Raw genomic sequence first — 17,932 nt, 5'->3', positions numbered from 1 at the left:
ACGCGCGGTTTCCACATCGACGACGGAGTCCCTAGGCCAGCCCTCAAGCTTGGAACACAACCACTGGCGAGACGAACGCACGGCGGCCACGATGAATTCACTCCTCGGCTTTCCTTGCCCGGCAATGCCAACGTGAGGTGGAGCGCGATAAACGCAAGGTGGAGCGCGATAGTCCAAGGTTAAATGCGGGGATCCACAACCCGGCTTCAAATAGTCGAAGGGAGGGGCGAAGCTCGCGGGTTGTTGCGCCGACCTCCGTGGAATTCACGGTAGTGGTTTCTGTCGCCGTCGCACGAAGTGGAGGATGACCTGGCTTCCCTGGCCCACCTGCCAGAGGTGCGAGGCGCCCAGGTGACTGCCTGCCCACTGGACCCATCCGACCGTGGCATAAAGCGTGTGGAAGAAAGGTGTGCGCGGGTACTGATGCGCGGCCCCACAGGTCAGCGCGGCACCGCCCCTGGGCTGGTGCAGACAGAAGTGAGCTGGGCCGGATTGGAAATCAGCCCATGAGCGCTGGTGGTTCTTTTCCTTTTTTTAATTTCCTTTCTTTCTTTTTCTCTATTTCTTTTTCTTTTCAGTTTTAAATTCCAAATTCAAGGATTTGATTCTAATTCAAGTTTTTATGGCACATTTATCTTCACCTTAAATGTTCAGTTTGAACATAGTTTGAATTTTATAAGTTTTTGTTTTGTATTTCAGAATATTTCTCTCTTTCTTATTTTCAAATCCGAATTTAAATTTAGGCTAAATCCAATTTCCTAAATTGTACTTTTGGGTTAACTTAAAATTCTAAACTCAATTAGTATATTTTTATATGAAGGTGCCTTATTTAATTTCCTTAAATATTATTATCCCATGAAATGAGGATTGGGTGACAAAACAATCAAGAGGGTCCACTCTTATATTATGTTTTACAATTTTGGGTATTACTAATCCTACCCCCTTAACAGGAATCTCGTCCTCGAGATTTGTACGGAAAGAGTGTATACTCATATTGTCTCAACACATATGCACAAACAAAAATCTCAGCATGATGCATGATTTATTAGCAACACATAGGGTCAAATAGACCTTATTATTCCTCCTAACATAGTATCATACCAACTACTAACTAAAGTAACATTTAGATCTTACAAATAGTAGTAACATATATATATATGTGTGTGTGTGTGTTTATGTAGCTTGGTGGAGCTGGTGGTGGTGGTGGAGGTTGTTGTTATCGTTGTCTTTTCAACTGTGTTTGCCTTATTTCTCGACGTATCTCCAGCCGGTCCTGGCGTATTTCCTCGCGTTCTTGTCTTATCTGATCTTGCAATTCGATAACCATGTTTGCCATTTGTTGTATTATCATCATTTGGGTGCCAACCACTTGATCGATTCTAACCGGTGGAGGATTTGGAGGATTCATTTATGTTTGTTGTTGCCTGATAATCTTCCCTTCCTGGTATTGACCATGAGAGCTAAAAGCATATAGTAATATAATTTTGCAAGGAAAATTATTTGGCACGAAGACGAATAGGCCAATAACTGGTTATGATCTCAAGATTCTTTAGCAGGGCTTAATCTTTGTTTTTGTCATGGACCTTCGGTCCATGGGGATAGCTGTCTTCTCCGGCGAGGTTATACCCCTCTGCCGCAGGCTTGGTTCTAGGGTAGCAGCCCTAGGCGCTTGAGAGGGTCATTGCAAGAGAGAGAGATTGGTTTGATAATGATCTTGCTTGATTTATTCCCTGCTGCCATGCGGCTTATAAATAGCCCTATGGCTAACCAACTTCTCCTACAAACTCTCAACTAACTCCTACTTTCTTGGACTTATCTGATGCTAACCAACTCTCCACAATTCTCTCATCTCAATCTTATTCTCTAGCCTTATCTCATCTCATCTCAATCTTATTCTCTAGCCTTATCCCAGCCTGGTTGTTGCCTCTCGCTCGCTATGATGCCAATGACATCTCCCCCTCCCTTGAGGACCAGCTCGTCCTCGAGCTGCCATAGACTTACCTGACACGACTTAAGGTTAAGCCTTTTACATCTCGGCTTACCTTTATTATTTAAGACGAAAATACAAAATAATTGTGTAACTAAAATATAAATTTGAACTGCAGCTATGTCCTCCTGGATCCCAAGGAAAGAGTTGAACTGCGGACTTCACGTTGGATGAAAGGTGAAGGAGGAACCAGCCCGTTCTTATGTTGGGTCTGTCCAGCACCAAGGCAGTTGCCCGAATGAAGGAGACGACCCTCTTTGGCCGTGCAGGGGGGCTGCATACCCAGATCTCGACTTCTGCAGGGGGTTCAAAAAGTATAGACGAGACCTGGTGGTTGGGCGTGCAGGCTGCGAGTTGGTGCAGCGATGAGCTGATCAGCAAGTGCAACTTCCGCACCGCCCGCCTAACAAGGAAGCCGCGCACTGCGGCTTGTAGGCGCACCACGACCTGCTCATGTGATGACGGCCATGGGGTGGCCCTGGAGGCCACAGCAAGGTGCTTCTCCCCACGAAGGGACTGTACCTGGCGGCATGCCAGGAACCCTCGCGCTGCCACCTAAAGCCGCACCACTGCTTGGAGTTCCTTCTCTGTCTTCTCCTTGTAGCGGTGGAACATCACAACGAATTGATCCCACTTCTCTTCGAGACGGCCAAAACTCTCTTCGAGCCGAGTGAATGCATCTGGAGTTGGAGAGGGCGGGTGGGAGGGCGTTGCGGCGACAGATGGCACGTCGGCCGGTGGTGGTGAGGGATGGGCGGCTGGTGGTGGTGAGGATAACCTAGAGCTGATACCAGGCCGGCGAGGTTATACCCTCTGCTGCAGGCTTGGTTCTAGGGTAGCAGCCCTAGGCGCTTGAGAGGGTCATTGCAAGAGAGAGAGAGATTGGTTTGATAATGATATTGCTTGATTTATTCCCTGCTGCCATGCGGCTTATAAATAGCCCTATGGCTAACCAACTTCTCCTACAAACTCTCAACTAACTCCTACTTTCATGGACTTATCTGATGCTAACCAACTCTCCACAATTCTCTCATCTCAATCTTATTCTCTAGCCTTATCTCAGCTCATCTCAATCTTATTCTCTAGCCTTATCCTAGCCTGGTTGTTGCCTCTCGCTCCCTATGATGCCCATAACAGTTTTATACCAAGCTTGGGATAACCAGTCGTATAAGGTGAATGTCCAAAGGTATGATAGAATCTGCCAAGATGAGATAGATATGGGTGAGATAGACTACAAGATGTAGGTCAAAATTTTGTTTGATGCTAGGTGGGGACATATAATTAATCAATTCATCATGACACTATTGATTGGGTTAGCTCATGGTTGAGTTGATTTAATGTGCTAAGTCAAGTTAACACCTGGCTAGTAGGGTCCAAGTACCACTAATATGTTTAAGTAGACCACATTAGTTTAGATCACACTAGATTCAATAATCCTATTTAAGAATAACATTTAGTTAAGCATATCAAGCTGATCTTATCTTTATGAAATTCCAGTATATATATTTTTTGTTATATATCTAAAATTCTTTTTATGCCATTAGCAGGTGTGGTATAGAAACTAGGGTACATCATGTTTTAGCTATTTGGTGAGTGTTGACATAGAATGAGTGTACTATGGCATAATCGAGCTTCCTTTGGGGGTCTGAATTAGGGACCATCGATCGTGGTGTTAGATGCCATTATCCTAGTTGGGACAACAACTACGGGTTCCTGGGGTAGGTAGATTAAACAGAGTTTTACTTTGCTTTTGGGATAAATGGGTTTGGGCAACCTATAACATAGGCTAGGTCGTGGTTTCTCGGACAAGTTGGTCTAAGACACCAGTTTAGATTTAAAACTCATTTATCGGAATATGGTTTAGCTAATACTTGTAACATAGATTAGACCATATTAGATTAGATAGGGTCTAGATTAGATTGGACATAACTGGATTAAACTTAGTTTAAGTTAGATAAATCTACGAGGGTAGAATATGTATTATTAATATGTGTTAGAATCCTTTGAGATAGGATGAATTATATAGCGTCGGTAGGTCAGAATCTCTGTCAGTTAAAACAGAGGGTTATGCAACTATCGGGTGGTTAAGGTAGTTGCATATGGCCAGGTTGGACTAAGACTCCAATTTAGTTAAAACATATTTATAAGAGTAGGGTCCAATCTTATTTTACCAGTATTATCTAACATGTTTGTTCATTAGAATAGATTTGATCAGATTAGATGGGATCAGAATTAAATCGGTGTAATCAGATTAAACTAGATAAGATCTACTTAATTTATTTTGGAATAGATCATGTTTGTTACACTATTATTAGATAAGCAAGGTGGTGGGATAAGTATGCTTATTATGACAAGAGAGTCTCTAAGAATAGGATAGAATCTTTTGAGATTAGTTAGACCTATTAGGGTAAGATAAAATCTTTTCGGGATAAGATGGATCTATTAAGATAAGAGAGAATCTTGTAAGATAAGATGGATCTATTAAGATATGAGAGAATCTTTTAAGATAAGAGGATCTATTTGATATATTATAGTGGGGGTACTTTTAGTTGGTCTAGTTTATCTTATAAACAATTTAATATGATAAGATTTTTTTTAACTCAAGATGAACCTATTAGGATAAGATAGATTATATATATATATATATATCAACTTAAAGGAATCTATCTGAAATAGATACACTTTGATGGAGGATAATCTAAGTTGTTTAGTTATCTCATGAATTTTATTTATTCACATTTATGCCTATACGTATATGCAGATGTAATTGTGGACATTACTCCACAAGCACTCAATCAAAGATCCAAATCAGACAAATATCATAAGAACAAACACTCAAGTGTATAGATAACTATAAAAATAATTTTGTTTTTGTTCCTAAGAGTAGGTCTATTATTCCTAAAGGTCACTTTAGGCACGAAATTTCAAAGTGTGAAATCCACATTTGTCTTTAGAAGGAAAAGGTAAGAATAATCAGAGTAAAGCGAAAAAAGATGAGAAAAGAATAAGATAAGTTTTGAAAAGAATCAGAGTAAGGTAAGTAGGTAAGGGTTTGTCCAGTTCTATCTAGGTTTCGTCCTACAGTCAACATTTCCTCCGATACCACTTTTGTGACACCCAAATTTAAAGGACAAAGTCGGGTGCATCTCATACATGCGCCAAAGAAGACAACACATATAATAACAGAGTGTATAGAGATAAATGCCACAATATAATCAAAGTACTTATTACATAGCAGAAGTCTTACAAATCAAAATATAAATATAGATCAAACTAATCCATCCTTGGCGCCAGAAAGTCAACTAGGAGACGCCACCTAGATCGAATTGAACTCCTCGTTGTGTGGCTCCTCTTGAACCACCTGTTCTTCTCCTGTGGGGGGTGTGAGACAGCAAGGGTGAGCTCACACATGTTCATCGCTCAACAAGTTGTGGGGAATAATGTGCATGAACTCGCGAAAGGTGGGGGTTCATGTGAAGTGTAAGGCTGATCAACAAAATAAAGGTTGAAGCTGAGCATTGCTTTTATAAGTTGGTCAAAATTTTATTAGCAATTACAAAGTATAAGTAAATACCAAACCTTAGTAATAATAAGTAAAAGTAATAATAAAATAATCCCAATGCGATGCAAATGCCAAATTGAGGTTAAGTTACATAAATTAATCATTTGAGTGTCTGAGCCGCTCATGACCGTGAGCACGGCTAGTATACCAGTTTTACACTATGCACAGGTTGCGCATCTTTACCCACAAGTCGTGTTACCCATTTGCCACGGGGTTGATCGGACCCATACAACTCTACCAAGGAAGCGAGGCAGGGTACCACTACGAGGCCTTTACAAAGTTCCACTAGCTTCAGAAAACCCGCTACAGTTTCTAGGAAGCTCCAGTGCATGAATCCCTCGCTTGACCGCCAACGCAGCAAAATCAACCCAAGGACCTCCCTACAGTGACCACTCCCCTTCTTCCCTTGCCCCTTTCGGGTAAGGTAGTCATCCACTAGCTTTCCTAATTAATCAGCCAAGGGCGTCCCATACCACCCTTGTGGTAGCACTGTTTTCCTGGGTGGTTCTCCATGTTCCCATTAACATAATGATCTTATCATGAACAGTGAATAATAACTGATAATAAAAGTGTAGCAATGAGTGATGTATATCTCCATACCTAAAACCACATAAAGCAATAACATATACTACCCAAAAATAATTAGTGGTAAACCAAGGTATAAAGATAGCCAAAATTGGGTAACCTATTGGATCCCATCAAAATTAACCTATGCAGATCATTATGATTAATAAGAACATGATTGGGTAAAAAGGAAGTGATCAAGGACACAACTTGCCTAGCACTTGAGATTCCAGGTACCACTTGCTCTTCAAGTGACTCGTACCCTCGCTGCTAGTCATAGCAATACAAACAGACATGGTATAGACAAAATTAACATCACACCAAACATAAGAACATACTGCATAATAATGATCTACGCGTTGCTACGAAATTGTGGGATCGAAAACTACTAAGATCGGAGTCGTGGTCATCAAGTTATGATGTGATTAAATGATTAAAACTAGGTTTTATTTTATAATTCCAGAGAAAAGATAACCAAAAATAGTATTTAATTCAACTTTAATCTAAATTATAAATTGACCATAGATCATATTTTAGTAGATAATGATGAGCACATTAACAAGACTAACCAACATAAGTTAAGTAAAGATCTAATCATAAAATAATGAGACATGGTATAATAAATGTTGTTATTGCATAGTTAATATTTATACGAGACTAACGCAACTTGAACGGATCAAATCAGAGTTAAAACGGAGGAGTTATGCATTTTCTAAGGTTTTATGAATTTGATATAAGATTAATTAGGAAATAAATTTTAAAGTGGCTTTCATGTCAAATCAGTGGTACTAGATGATAAACAATAATCTTACAAAATTATAGAAACTAGAATGGACTCATTTGGACTTAATATGAATTTTCTAGGGGTTAAACAATTTTCCATAATTAATTTTGTGTTAAATATCATTTCTTAAATGAATTTCTCTGTTTTCCCAGAGGTCAGGACTGCGCATCAAAAACTGAGAAGCCCAGGGGTCTCAGTATAAAATTTCTTAAGACAGAGCGCCGGCAGTAGGACTGTGTGTTAATTAATAACAAACTCGGGGTCTCATTTGCAAAGCTGGCTCGACGAAAGGGTATCGGGAGATCCTGACCGTTCGACCATAAATGGACGCGCCTGATTAGATCCAGGCGAGCTACTCATCCGCGCTCACCCCTGACCGTCCGATCAGATCCTACGGTCAGGATCCAATCACCCGAACCGGTGCGCAATATCTAATCCGAAGCGTTCAAGCAGATCGACGACCGAGAGCCAACTGAGCGAATGGGTACGACTACTTCTAATCCTGCCCGCCCACTTAGATCCAATGGTGCCCGCACCATCTTCCCCACGAGGCCGAGCAGAACCACGACACCCACTTACTACGGCGGCGCCGTCGCTGGTGACCCCCCGAATCGGCGCCCAGGCGCGTAATACCCTAATCCTACGAAAGCTACACGATGCGGGGGCAACGGTTAACATGTTGGTAACATACTTACAGGCAATTATGACGCGATGACCACCACCCACGGAGCAGCGCAGTTTCATGGTGGTGCCCCAACTCTGTTCAGAAATTCCGGCCGGAATCGGCCGACTCTCGACCCGATAATGCAACACGCGGTTTCCACATCGACGACGGAGTCCCCAGGCCAACCCTCAAGCTTGGAACGCAACCACTGGCGATACGAACGCACGGCGGCCACGGCAAAACCACGTGAGGTGGAGCGCGATAAACGCAAGGTGGAGCGCGATAAACGCAAGGTGGAGCGCGATGGTCCAAGGTTAAATGTGGGGATCCACGACCCGGATTGAAATAGTCGAAGGGAGGGGCGAGGCTCGCGGGTTGTTGCGCCAACCTTCGCGGAATTCGCGGTGGTGGTTTTCGTCGCCGTCACACGAAGTGGAGGATGACCCTAGCTTCCCTGTCCCACCAGCCAGAAGTGCGAGGCGCCCAAGTCATCGCCTGCCCTCGGGACCCATCCAACTGTGGCACAAAGCGTGCAGAAGAAAGTTGTGTCGGTTACTGATGCGCGGCACCAGAGGTCAGCGCGGCACTGCCCCTGGGCTGGCGCAGACATTGGTGAGCTGGGACGGATTGGAAATCGGCCCATGAGCGCTGGTGGTTCTTTTCCTTTTTTTAATTTCCTTTCTTTTCTTTTTCTCTATTTCTTTTTCTTTTCAGTTTTAAATTCCAAATTCAAGGATTTGATTCCAATTCAAGTTTTTAGGGCACATTTATCTTCACCTTAAATGTTCAGTTTGAACATAGTTTGAATTTTATAAGTTTTTGTTTTGTATTTCAGAATATTTCTCTCTTTCTTATTTTCAAATCCGAATTTAAATTTAGGTTAAATCCAATTTCCTAAATTGTACTTTTGGGTTAACTTCAAATTCTAAACTCAATTAGTATATTTTTGTATGAAGGTGCCTTATTTAATTTCCTTAAATATTATTATCCCCATGAAATGAGGATTGGTTGGCAAAACAATCAAGATGGTCCACTCTTATATTATGTTTTACAATTTTGGGTATTATAATTATGATGTATGATGTAATGCAATGCAAAATGATGTTATGGTATGATGCAGCATTATGTTTATGTCGATAGCACACACCCACACAAGAACACATCCAGACTCTGCATTCTCTTAGGAACGACTTTGGAGTCTCTTCACCCTTTACTTATGTGGTATTTCAGCTCTGCATCCCCTTAGGAATGACTTTGGAGCTAAGCTCTGCATCCCTGTAGGAACGACTTTGGAGCTTCTTCACCTCTGATTTAGGTGGTATTTTAGCTCTGCATCCCCTTAGGAACGACTTTGGAGCTTCTTCACCTTTTATTTAGGTGGTATTTTAGCTCTGCATTCCCTTATAAACGACTTTGGAGCTTCAGAACTTACTCTGCGCTCTCTTAGGAATGACTTTGTAGCTTCGGAACTTACTCTGCGCTCCCTTAGGAACGACTTTGTGGCTTCGGATTTACTCTGCTCTCCCTTAGAATCGACTTTGACAATCGATGGTGTAACCAAAGTATTATTATTACATCAAATTGGATATTAATTCTTCCCGAATTGGCTTTCGTGTAAGAGAATATAAAGGGAGAAAAATTTAAGATACATCAGATCAGGATATTCTTTAGTCGCACCATTGTAGCCTCTTTAGTAAATATGCTTTGATTCAGGAACAGTGCTATTGACTGTGCGAGCTTCGGACTCCTCCTGAAGGTCGTGTTGCTGCTGAGCATGGTGTTGCCCTTCTGACTGCTGATTGTGACCCAAGACAGGTGCTAGCGGTGGTGGTGGTGGCAACTGGGCCCAGGAAGCTTGAGAATGGCTTGCCGAAGCGACAGAAGCCGTAGGCTGTTAGTTACACACATACTCCGGGACATAAGGAGAATAACACTGTAACACCCCGAATTTTGGAGTTGAATTTTCTTTTTTCTTTCTTTTCTTCACTCGCCAAATTCGGGCGTTACCCTTTCCTTTTCCCTTTTCTCCTCGCTAAGCCTTGATCTTTTCCAAAGTGATAGCGAGATTCGGCTTGTGATCTCGTGTAAGGAAACCCTAAAAAACATTTTCTTTGGTCGTTGCATCATGCCGAACCACGCATCTTTTTCTTGTGAATATTTGCTGGATTTCCATAAAGAATGCACTTAGTATAAGGTTGAAGGGAAATAGGGAAAATAAATAGAAAGGAACCCTCCCCTTCCTCCCCTCTTTCCCCTTTGGGCCGCCTCGCTCGGCGGCCCAGCCGCCCCCCTCTCGCGCGGCCCAACCGCCCCTCCCCTCCCCCCCCCACCGCGGCCCAGCCGCGTTAGCCGCCCCCTCCCTTCGTGGGCCGGCTCGGTGGCTCAGCCGCCCCCTTCCCCCCGCTTTGGGCCCACCTGGCGGCCCAGCCGCCCCCCCCCCCCCCCCCCGCCCCCTCACGCGTGCTCGGCGCGGGCGATTGAGCCGCCGCCGCCACCCCCCCAGTGGGCCCCACTTGTCAGCCACCACCTTCCCCAAAACTGCCTCCCCCTTTCTCTCTCTCCTCTCTACCCCCTCGCGCACGTCTTCTTCCCCGTGCAGCTCGTTTCCCTCTCCCTCCCCACCTCGCCGCCGACCGGAACCGCCCCCCTCGATGCCGGCCTCGCCCCTCGCGGTAAACCCCCCTCCCTCCTCTTCCCCTCACCCCTCCCCTCCTTCCCTCCCCGGCGCGGCGGCTCCGGCGCGCGTGGCCCTGTCCGGCTCGGCGCGGCCGGCCATGGCGCGGCCGTGGCGCTCACGCCCGCCCCGGCTCCCTCCCTCCCCGTGGCGCGGCGCGCGGTCCCGACCCGGCGCCCTCGGCGCGGTGGCCCGCCCGCCCGGCCTCAGCCCCGTCCCGACCTCGGCGTGGCCCGGCTCGCCGGCCATGGCGCTCGCGCCCGCCCGCCCGGCGCGGCCCGCGACCCCGGCGCCCCACCTCGCCTCGACCCCCTCCCTCCCCTGCCCGGCGCGGCGGCGCACCCATGCGGACCCGCCCCGGCCCGCTCGGTCGCCGTCCTCGGCGTCCGCCCGCCCCAACCCCTCCCTGCGCGGAGCGCTTGAGTCCCTCGCGCCCGGCCCCGGCATTCCCCCTCCCCTCCCCGGCCCGACCTCGCCCGCCGCTGCGCGCAGCCCGACCCCGTCTCGGCCGCCCTCGCGCCACGTCCTCGGCGTGGCGTGCCCGCGCAGCCTCGCCCGCGGCGCAGCTCCCCGCCCCGTTCGGCCCTCCCTGCGCAGCGGCCGCCGTGGCGCGGTGTGGCGCGTCCGCCCCTGCCCATAGCGCCCGGCGTGCGCGCGCTCGCCTCGCGTGCCCCAGCGCGGCCTTGAGCTCGGTCCGGCGTGTCTGTGGTACGCGGCCTCGAGCTCGGCCAGCGTGCGGCCCGCGTGTTCGACCCCGGCGTGTGCGTGACCCGTTCGCGACGCGTCAGCGCGGCTTTGCGCGCTCGTAATCGCGTGGTGCGTGTGGTGCTTTGGCACGGCTCGCCGTGCCCTCGGCGCACTCGTCTACCCCTAGACGTGCCCGTCTACCCCCCTGTGTATTCCATGCGCTCTAATCACGTTGTTCATATCAATAATCGGAACTCAATTTAGAAATTGGTTACGTTAATTATTTCATGTAGCTAATCTTGGATCTCGTTTAATGTTGATCAATTGAAAATAGTTATAATTATATTAGTGCATGTGGCTAATACCTGTTAGTGTAACTCGATGGGATTAAGTCACATAGCGCTTAGTTATGCATCTACCCGTAATACGCTTCGAGTATAGCTTTAACCCCTGCGAGACCTTTACCCGTCCCTTTCTAACCATGGTAAATGCAATATTGTATGTCATATTCTATGCATGTTTAATCTAGTTGTTCTCTTATATGGTGTACTATTTGTTTCCTAATTTGAATGGATGGATGTATGTATGTTTGCACTCGTGTAGTGAACGATTTGGTCAAGGAACCCGAAGAACTCGCAGGAGAAGCCCCTGAGCAGCAGTCGGTTGGTGGAGGCAAGTGTCCCTTGACCTATCTCTGTCCCATACATTCTTTAATTCACCTCCCGCATTTCACAGTTATACCTAAGGATTGACTAGCTTTGTTATCCCTGTCCTTGTTTACCCATTTGGGTTGGATTATTATTGCTTAGTATTATGCTATTGCTCAACTCTAATCAATGAACATGATGAGAATGATCAATGATACGCTGTGTTCCCTCTTCTTATTATGATGTTATACTTGTGGCCTTTAAGGGGGCTCGAGCGGTTTCTCGAGTGCCTCTCCGTAAGGACCTGTTCGTTGGATGACCGCCCGGGAAAATAGTGCAACCATGAGGGTGGAATGGGGTGCCCTTAGCTGAATAATTAGAGGATCCAGGGTGTAGTTCGCTTCGCTGTCGTGCCGTCAATGGGGCTCGGTGTATGTGGCTCGCTCTGCCAAGGTTGATTTGTCCCTTGGGGAGGAGTGCGGTACATTTAGGAAACCTAACGGGCGGCTACAGCCCCGGGGAATCTTTGTAAAGGCTACGTAGTGAGACCCTGCCTACTCACCTTGGGAGTGTTCAAGGGTCCATACAACCCGAGGCAAAAAGGGAATCACGACTCATGGGTAAAGTGCACAACCTCTGCAGAGTGTTATGAAACTGATATATCAGCCGTGCTCGCGGTTATGAGCGGCCAAGGGAGCTCTAGTGATTAGTGGTACTTGATCAGAGATGTTCGGATTGCAGGTAGCAATGAGACTGATGGTTCTTGGTTTTGACTCTGGTAATGGTAAGTGGTACTCTTTCCGTTTGGAAAGGAGTACGTTTGGGGTTAATAACGTGGGTTAACTCTAAAACTTGGCTTTCTCTACTAGTAATAATAATCTGACCAACTAAAAGCAACTACTTGACTTATCCCCACATAAAGCTAGTCCACTACAACCAGACATGACACTTGCTGAGTATGTTGATGTGTACACACCCTTGCTCTACACACCAAACCCCCCCATCCCCAGGTTGTCAGCATTGCAGCCACTGCTCAGGAGAAGATGAAGCCGTGGAAGGAGACTTCCAGGAGTTCCAAGACTACGACGAGTTCTAGGCGTGGGTTAGCGGCAACCCCCAGTCGGCTGCCTATGAAGGCCACGTTTATCTACGTTTCGTTTTCGCACTTTGATTTATTGTTAAGACTATGTGGATGTCTCAGACATATGATGTAATCGACTATTTCCCTTTTAATACTATTTGAGCACTGTGTGATGATGTTCATGTTATGTAACTGCTGTGTACGTGAATTGTTGATCCTGGCACGTACATGGTTCGCATTCGGTTTGCCTTCTAAAACCGGGTGTGACATAAGTGGTATCAAAGCCGTGCTGACTGTAGGACCGCTAACCTAGAGTAGAATGGTCGTTCTAAGGATTATAGACCTCTGTCCCTGCCTTGACTTTGATATCCCTTCAAAAGGTGGTCATATCAACCAAAACTATGTTCTACTGTATAATATACCTTGCTGAAAATTGTGTTCTATTCTAATCCTTCATTTATTTATGGTTCATTACTTGCTGGTCATATTAATTCTGTTCTCAATCTTTTGCTTGCGGTGTCTTTTGTAGATGGCTCGTCTTAGGCACACTGCACGGAAGTCTGTCATCCCCTTCTTACCCTCCCGCCTTGCTGAGCGTCCGCTTCGCCGTCCTGTGACCGGACAGTCCAGCCACTTGTAGAGGCTGCACCACCACCTGCATGAGGAGAAGGAACGTCGACGACAGGAGCAGCAGGGCTCTTCTTTCTCGCTCCAGCAGGAGATAGAGTCTGTGAGGAGCTGCTCCCCCGTGCTTCCTCTGGAGGCGCCCCCTGCACCACCACTGGGCGCCCCAGCCTCTGGAGTAGCTGCTGGAGGAGACCCAGACGACGGAGGTGGCGACGACAGCTCGAGCCACGACACCGACTTTTCTGATGACCAGGAGCCGGAAGGATGGGTTGCTCGGCCCATCACTCGCGACGCTGCTCGCGGGTGTCACTTCCACGATGCGCTCGACACCCTGCTACGTCGGGCACTTGACCGACGTACTTGGTCTATCGAGTATCGCTGTGTGGTCTACCAGCATAGTCGCGGGGTCTACCCAGACCGCTGGGAGGCGACCTGCTTGGTGCGTCGTCCGGAGAACAGTCTCTAGGGTGCTGAGGTCTGCTCAGAGCACTATTCCATCTCTGAGCGGGACTCAGCTGAGGCGGCCATGCAAGATGCTGCACGGCGTGCGCTTTCGCACTACTGCTCGGTTCTCGGTGGGGTAGCTGACGGTCTCAACCTGAAGTATTACCCCCGCCATCCATCTGGCAGCACAGGAGGCGTGATTGTCTCACCTGTTGGTGAGGACAATCCTAGGTTGAGCAGCACAGTCAACCTAGCCGTCGTGCTAAACACGGAGCTGGACCATGCACTAGACGAGTTGAGTAGGGCTCATGCTGAGATCGCCCAGCTGCGGGCTGAGCGCGCGGAGCGTCGTCACCTGGACGATGGTTCCCCCGCTCCCGTCGGGACTCAGTACCCGTACCGCTCACCTCGGCGTGGACACCAGTCTTATGGCAATCCCGACTACAAGACCAAGATAGATTTAGAACCATAGATCGTCAGTGTTGAGTCTTGTAATAAATGCTTAATATAGAAGTTTTAGTCTTAGTCTTAGTCTCAGTCTTAGCGTTAGTCTCGCTCTTAGTTAGTCTTAGTTAGACATGGTAGTTTGCTATATCCTGTGCATTTATGTTTGTCATGATGAACTATGTTTGATTTGGATCTTTGTAATGACTGTCACCAGAGTGTGGGTATCCCCTGCATTTTGGCTTACCTGTTATATGTTAATGAAGTTAGTTATCTAGTTGGGAAGCCTTTTATTCCACTTTCCTCTTTATCTAAGAAGCTGTGTTGGTCTGTGTTGGAGATCAGTGAAGATGCTCATCTGTTCAGTGTTGTTGAAGAATTCTATACTCTTTTCTTATGCTACAAGACTTGCAAGATCAGTTCTGATATGTGGTTGCATTCTGCAGATGTCAGAGAACAGGCGCAGAGGAGGAAGGCGCGCTCAGCAGGAGCAAGCCGCTCAGCAGGAGGAGGTACCTCAGCAACAGCAACTGCCGCCTCCACCCCCAATGTCCATCGAGCAGATGTTTCTAATGCAGACTCAGGCAGTTCAAGCCATCGGTCAGACTCTGGCCGCCATTCAGCAGCAGCAGCAGGCCCCACCTCAGCCTCAGATGCCTCAGATGCCCAGGGACAAGCGTGCTGAATTCATGAGAGGTCACCCCCAACGTTTGCTCATTCTTCTGACCCCATGGATGCTGAAGACTGGCTGCGCACTGTGGAGCGAGAGTTGCATACCGCTCAGTGTGATGACAGGGAGGAAGTCCTGTATGGTCCCCGTCTGTTGAGAGGAGCAGCTCAGTCATGGTGGGAGTCTTATCTCGCCACCCACGCCAACCCCGACACCATCACTTGGGAAGAGTTCAAGGGTAGCTTTCGTCAGTACCATGTTCCTGCAGGTCTGATGACAGTGAAGAAGGAGGAGTTCCTGGCTCTCAAGCAAGGGTCATCATCTGTCAGTGAGTACCGGGACAAGTTTCTGCAGCTGTCTCGCTATGCTCCTGAGGATGTCAACACCGACGCCAAGAGACAGTACCGTTTCCTGAGAGGCTTGGTTAACCCTCTTCAGTATCAGCTGATGAATCATACCTTCCCGACATTCCAGCACCTGATTGACAGAGCAATCATGACAGAGAGGAAGCGTAAAGATATGGAGGATCGTAAGCGCAAGATCAGTGGACCCCAGCCTGGAAGCAGCAATCGTCCTCGTTTCTCAGGCAATCAACCTCAGCAGTTCAGGCAGAACCAGCGTCCACCTCAGCATCAGCAGTTCCAAAGGCAGTATCCTCAGCACCAGTATCAGAATCGTCAAAACAATCAGTTAGGAGGAGGTCAGTTTCAGAGGAAGAATCAGTAGACACCTCGTCTTCCTGCCCCAGCAAACCAGCAGAACAGTCAGGCAGCACCAGCTCAGGTTGGAAATAGAGCATGTTTCCACTGTGGAGAACAAGGCCATTGGGTGATGCAATGTCCGAAGAAGGCAGCCCAGCAGCAGTCAGGCCCCAATCCCCCAGCAAAGCAGAATGTGTCTCAGCATGGAGCAGGCAACCGCTCTCAACCGCGCTATAATCATGGGAGACTGAACCACTTGGAGGATGAAGCAGTTCAGGAGACCCCCGGCATGATAGTAGGTATGTTCCCAGTCGAATCCCATATTGCAGAAGTGTTATTTGATACTGGAGCAACGCATTCTTTCGTTACTGCATCATGGGTAGAAGCACATAATCTTCAAATTACTACCATGTCAACCCCCATTCAAATTGACTCAGCCGGTGGTAGAATTCGAGCCGATAGCATTTGTTTGAATGTAAGTGTGGAAATAAGGGGGATAGCGTTTCCCGCTAACCTCATAGTAATGGGTACTCAGGGAATAGATGTCATCCTAGGGATGAATTGGCTAGATAAGTATCAGGCAGTTATCAGTTGTGATAAGAGAACAATCAGGTTAGTGTCCCCACTAGGAGAGGAAGTGGTGACCGAGTTAGTCCCGCCTGAGCCGAAGAAAGGAAGTTGTTATCAGATGGCTGTCGAAAGCAGTGAAGCAGACCCGATTGAGAGTATCAAGGTTGTGTCTGAGTTTCCAGATGTGTTTCCAAAGGACTTACTGTGACACCCCAGGTGTCTGTTTCGTGTTATGACAGGAGATTTATCCCAATCTTAGATGCTCAGTAAAAATTTCTATTTCTCGCTCGCGTATGTCTCTGATTATCCAGACTATTCGTACGCATTTCACCGAATTATGAATTATTCAGTCTCACAGAAGACCGAATTCGGAGCCTGTTAAAACTTTTATTCTTGGAACGAATGCAAACTCGATAGTCAATCTCGATTTATAAATCTTATCTGAAGCTCATTTAATCAAACCCTCGACGGCTGTTATTTGATCTGTGTCCAAATCCAACTCCTCGAACTTCGATCGATGTCCGACTATTTTAATCTGAGTCCGTACACTCAGACGGAATACTCAATATGTCGTCCTCTAATTAATTCTTACTCGACTCAGCCAAATATCTCATGTCCGAACCGAATTCAAAATCCCGTATCGACAACGATTTTAAAATGCCACGATTCACCTTCTCCGACCAAAAATCCGAAAGCCGATCAAATCTCAGGACGATTTATTTTCGAATCACGCGTAGGTAGTTATTTCCGAGCGGAATCGAATCCAACTCTTGGCCGAATTAATCGCTCAATCGTCCGTTCGTCCGTACTGTATTTCGCTCTGTTCTCTGTCGAGATGAATTCCGCAGGAGCGTTTGTATTCCGGGAAATAATTAGCGATCGGATGATCCGTGTTTAAGCAAAACACCATAACATAAAATGGAAATAAATTTAGTGCAACCCGATTTAGCATTTTGGGCCAGCCCAACCCAGCCCAATAGACCCACTAGGAAACCCTAACCCTAGGGCTGCTTCTATAAATAGGGGTGCTCACTTGGAAATTTTCCATTCCTACCCCTCTATTTTCCCTAGCCGCCATTTCTTCTCTCCCTGGCTTCTTCCCCCACGCACAGCAGGCAGAGCGCAGGGAGCAAGGCCAGCCATGGCGCGACACCCTCCCTGTTTCTCCTGGCGAGCGGCTGGGACAGGGGGCCTTCTTCCCCAACGCCACCTCTGCTCCAGCCAGGGCACGACATCTCCTCTGGTCCGAGCTCGAGCAGCAAGCTCGCCGGCGTCCATGGCGTGGCGCCTCTGCTCTCCCTCTCCCAGCGCCCCCTTCTGCTATGTGGCCGCCAGCAGTCCCCATTGCTAGGAGCTCGGCCAACAGCCATAGAGTCCAAACTCCCTGTGCTCCATCCGGCCTCCTCTGCTCGCGCTCCCCATTCCATGAAGCAGCACGCAGGGAGCAGGGGCTTCTTCCTCCATAGGCGTGAGCCCCTTCTCCCTCTGTCTGGCGCCCTTGCTGCAGGACGCGCAGAGCTCCCATGGACGCCCAGAAATTCCAGCAGCGAGCCCCCTTCCTCGCTGTTCGTCGTGGTGCCCGCCGGCTGTTCGACAAAATACGCAGCAAGCCGCGCGCTGCAGCAGCCATGAGATCCCGTCTGTATCGCTTGCATTGACCCGATTTGTGCAGCGCCTGCGCGCCGTCGTCGAAACCCGTGGTGAGAAAACCCTCGCTGCCATTGCTGCTATTATATTTTTATTTTTGTGCTCGGTAAAACTGTTGAATGGTTGTGTGTGTGTCTAATCGCAGCTAGCCGTCAATGCCATTCGTCGCGCACGCGTGT

This window comes from Zea mays, chromosome 6 (assembly GCF_902167145.1).
Source record: "Zea mays cultivar B73 chromosome 6, Zm-B73-REFERENCE-NAM-5.0, whole genome shotgun sequence".
Classification (NCBI taxonomy): domain Eukaryota; kingdom Viridiplantae; phylum Streptophyta; class Magnoliopsida; order Poales; family Poaceae; genus Zea; species Zea mays.
Note: the sequence above shows the minus strand (reverse complement) of the source record.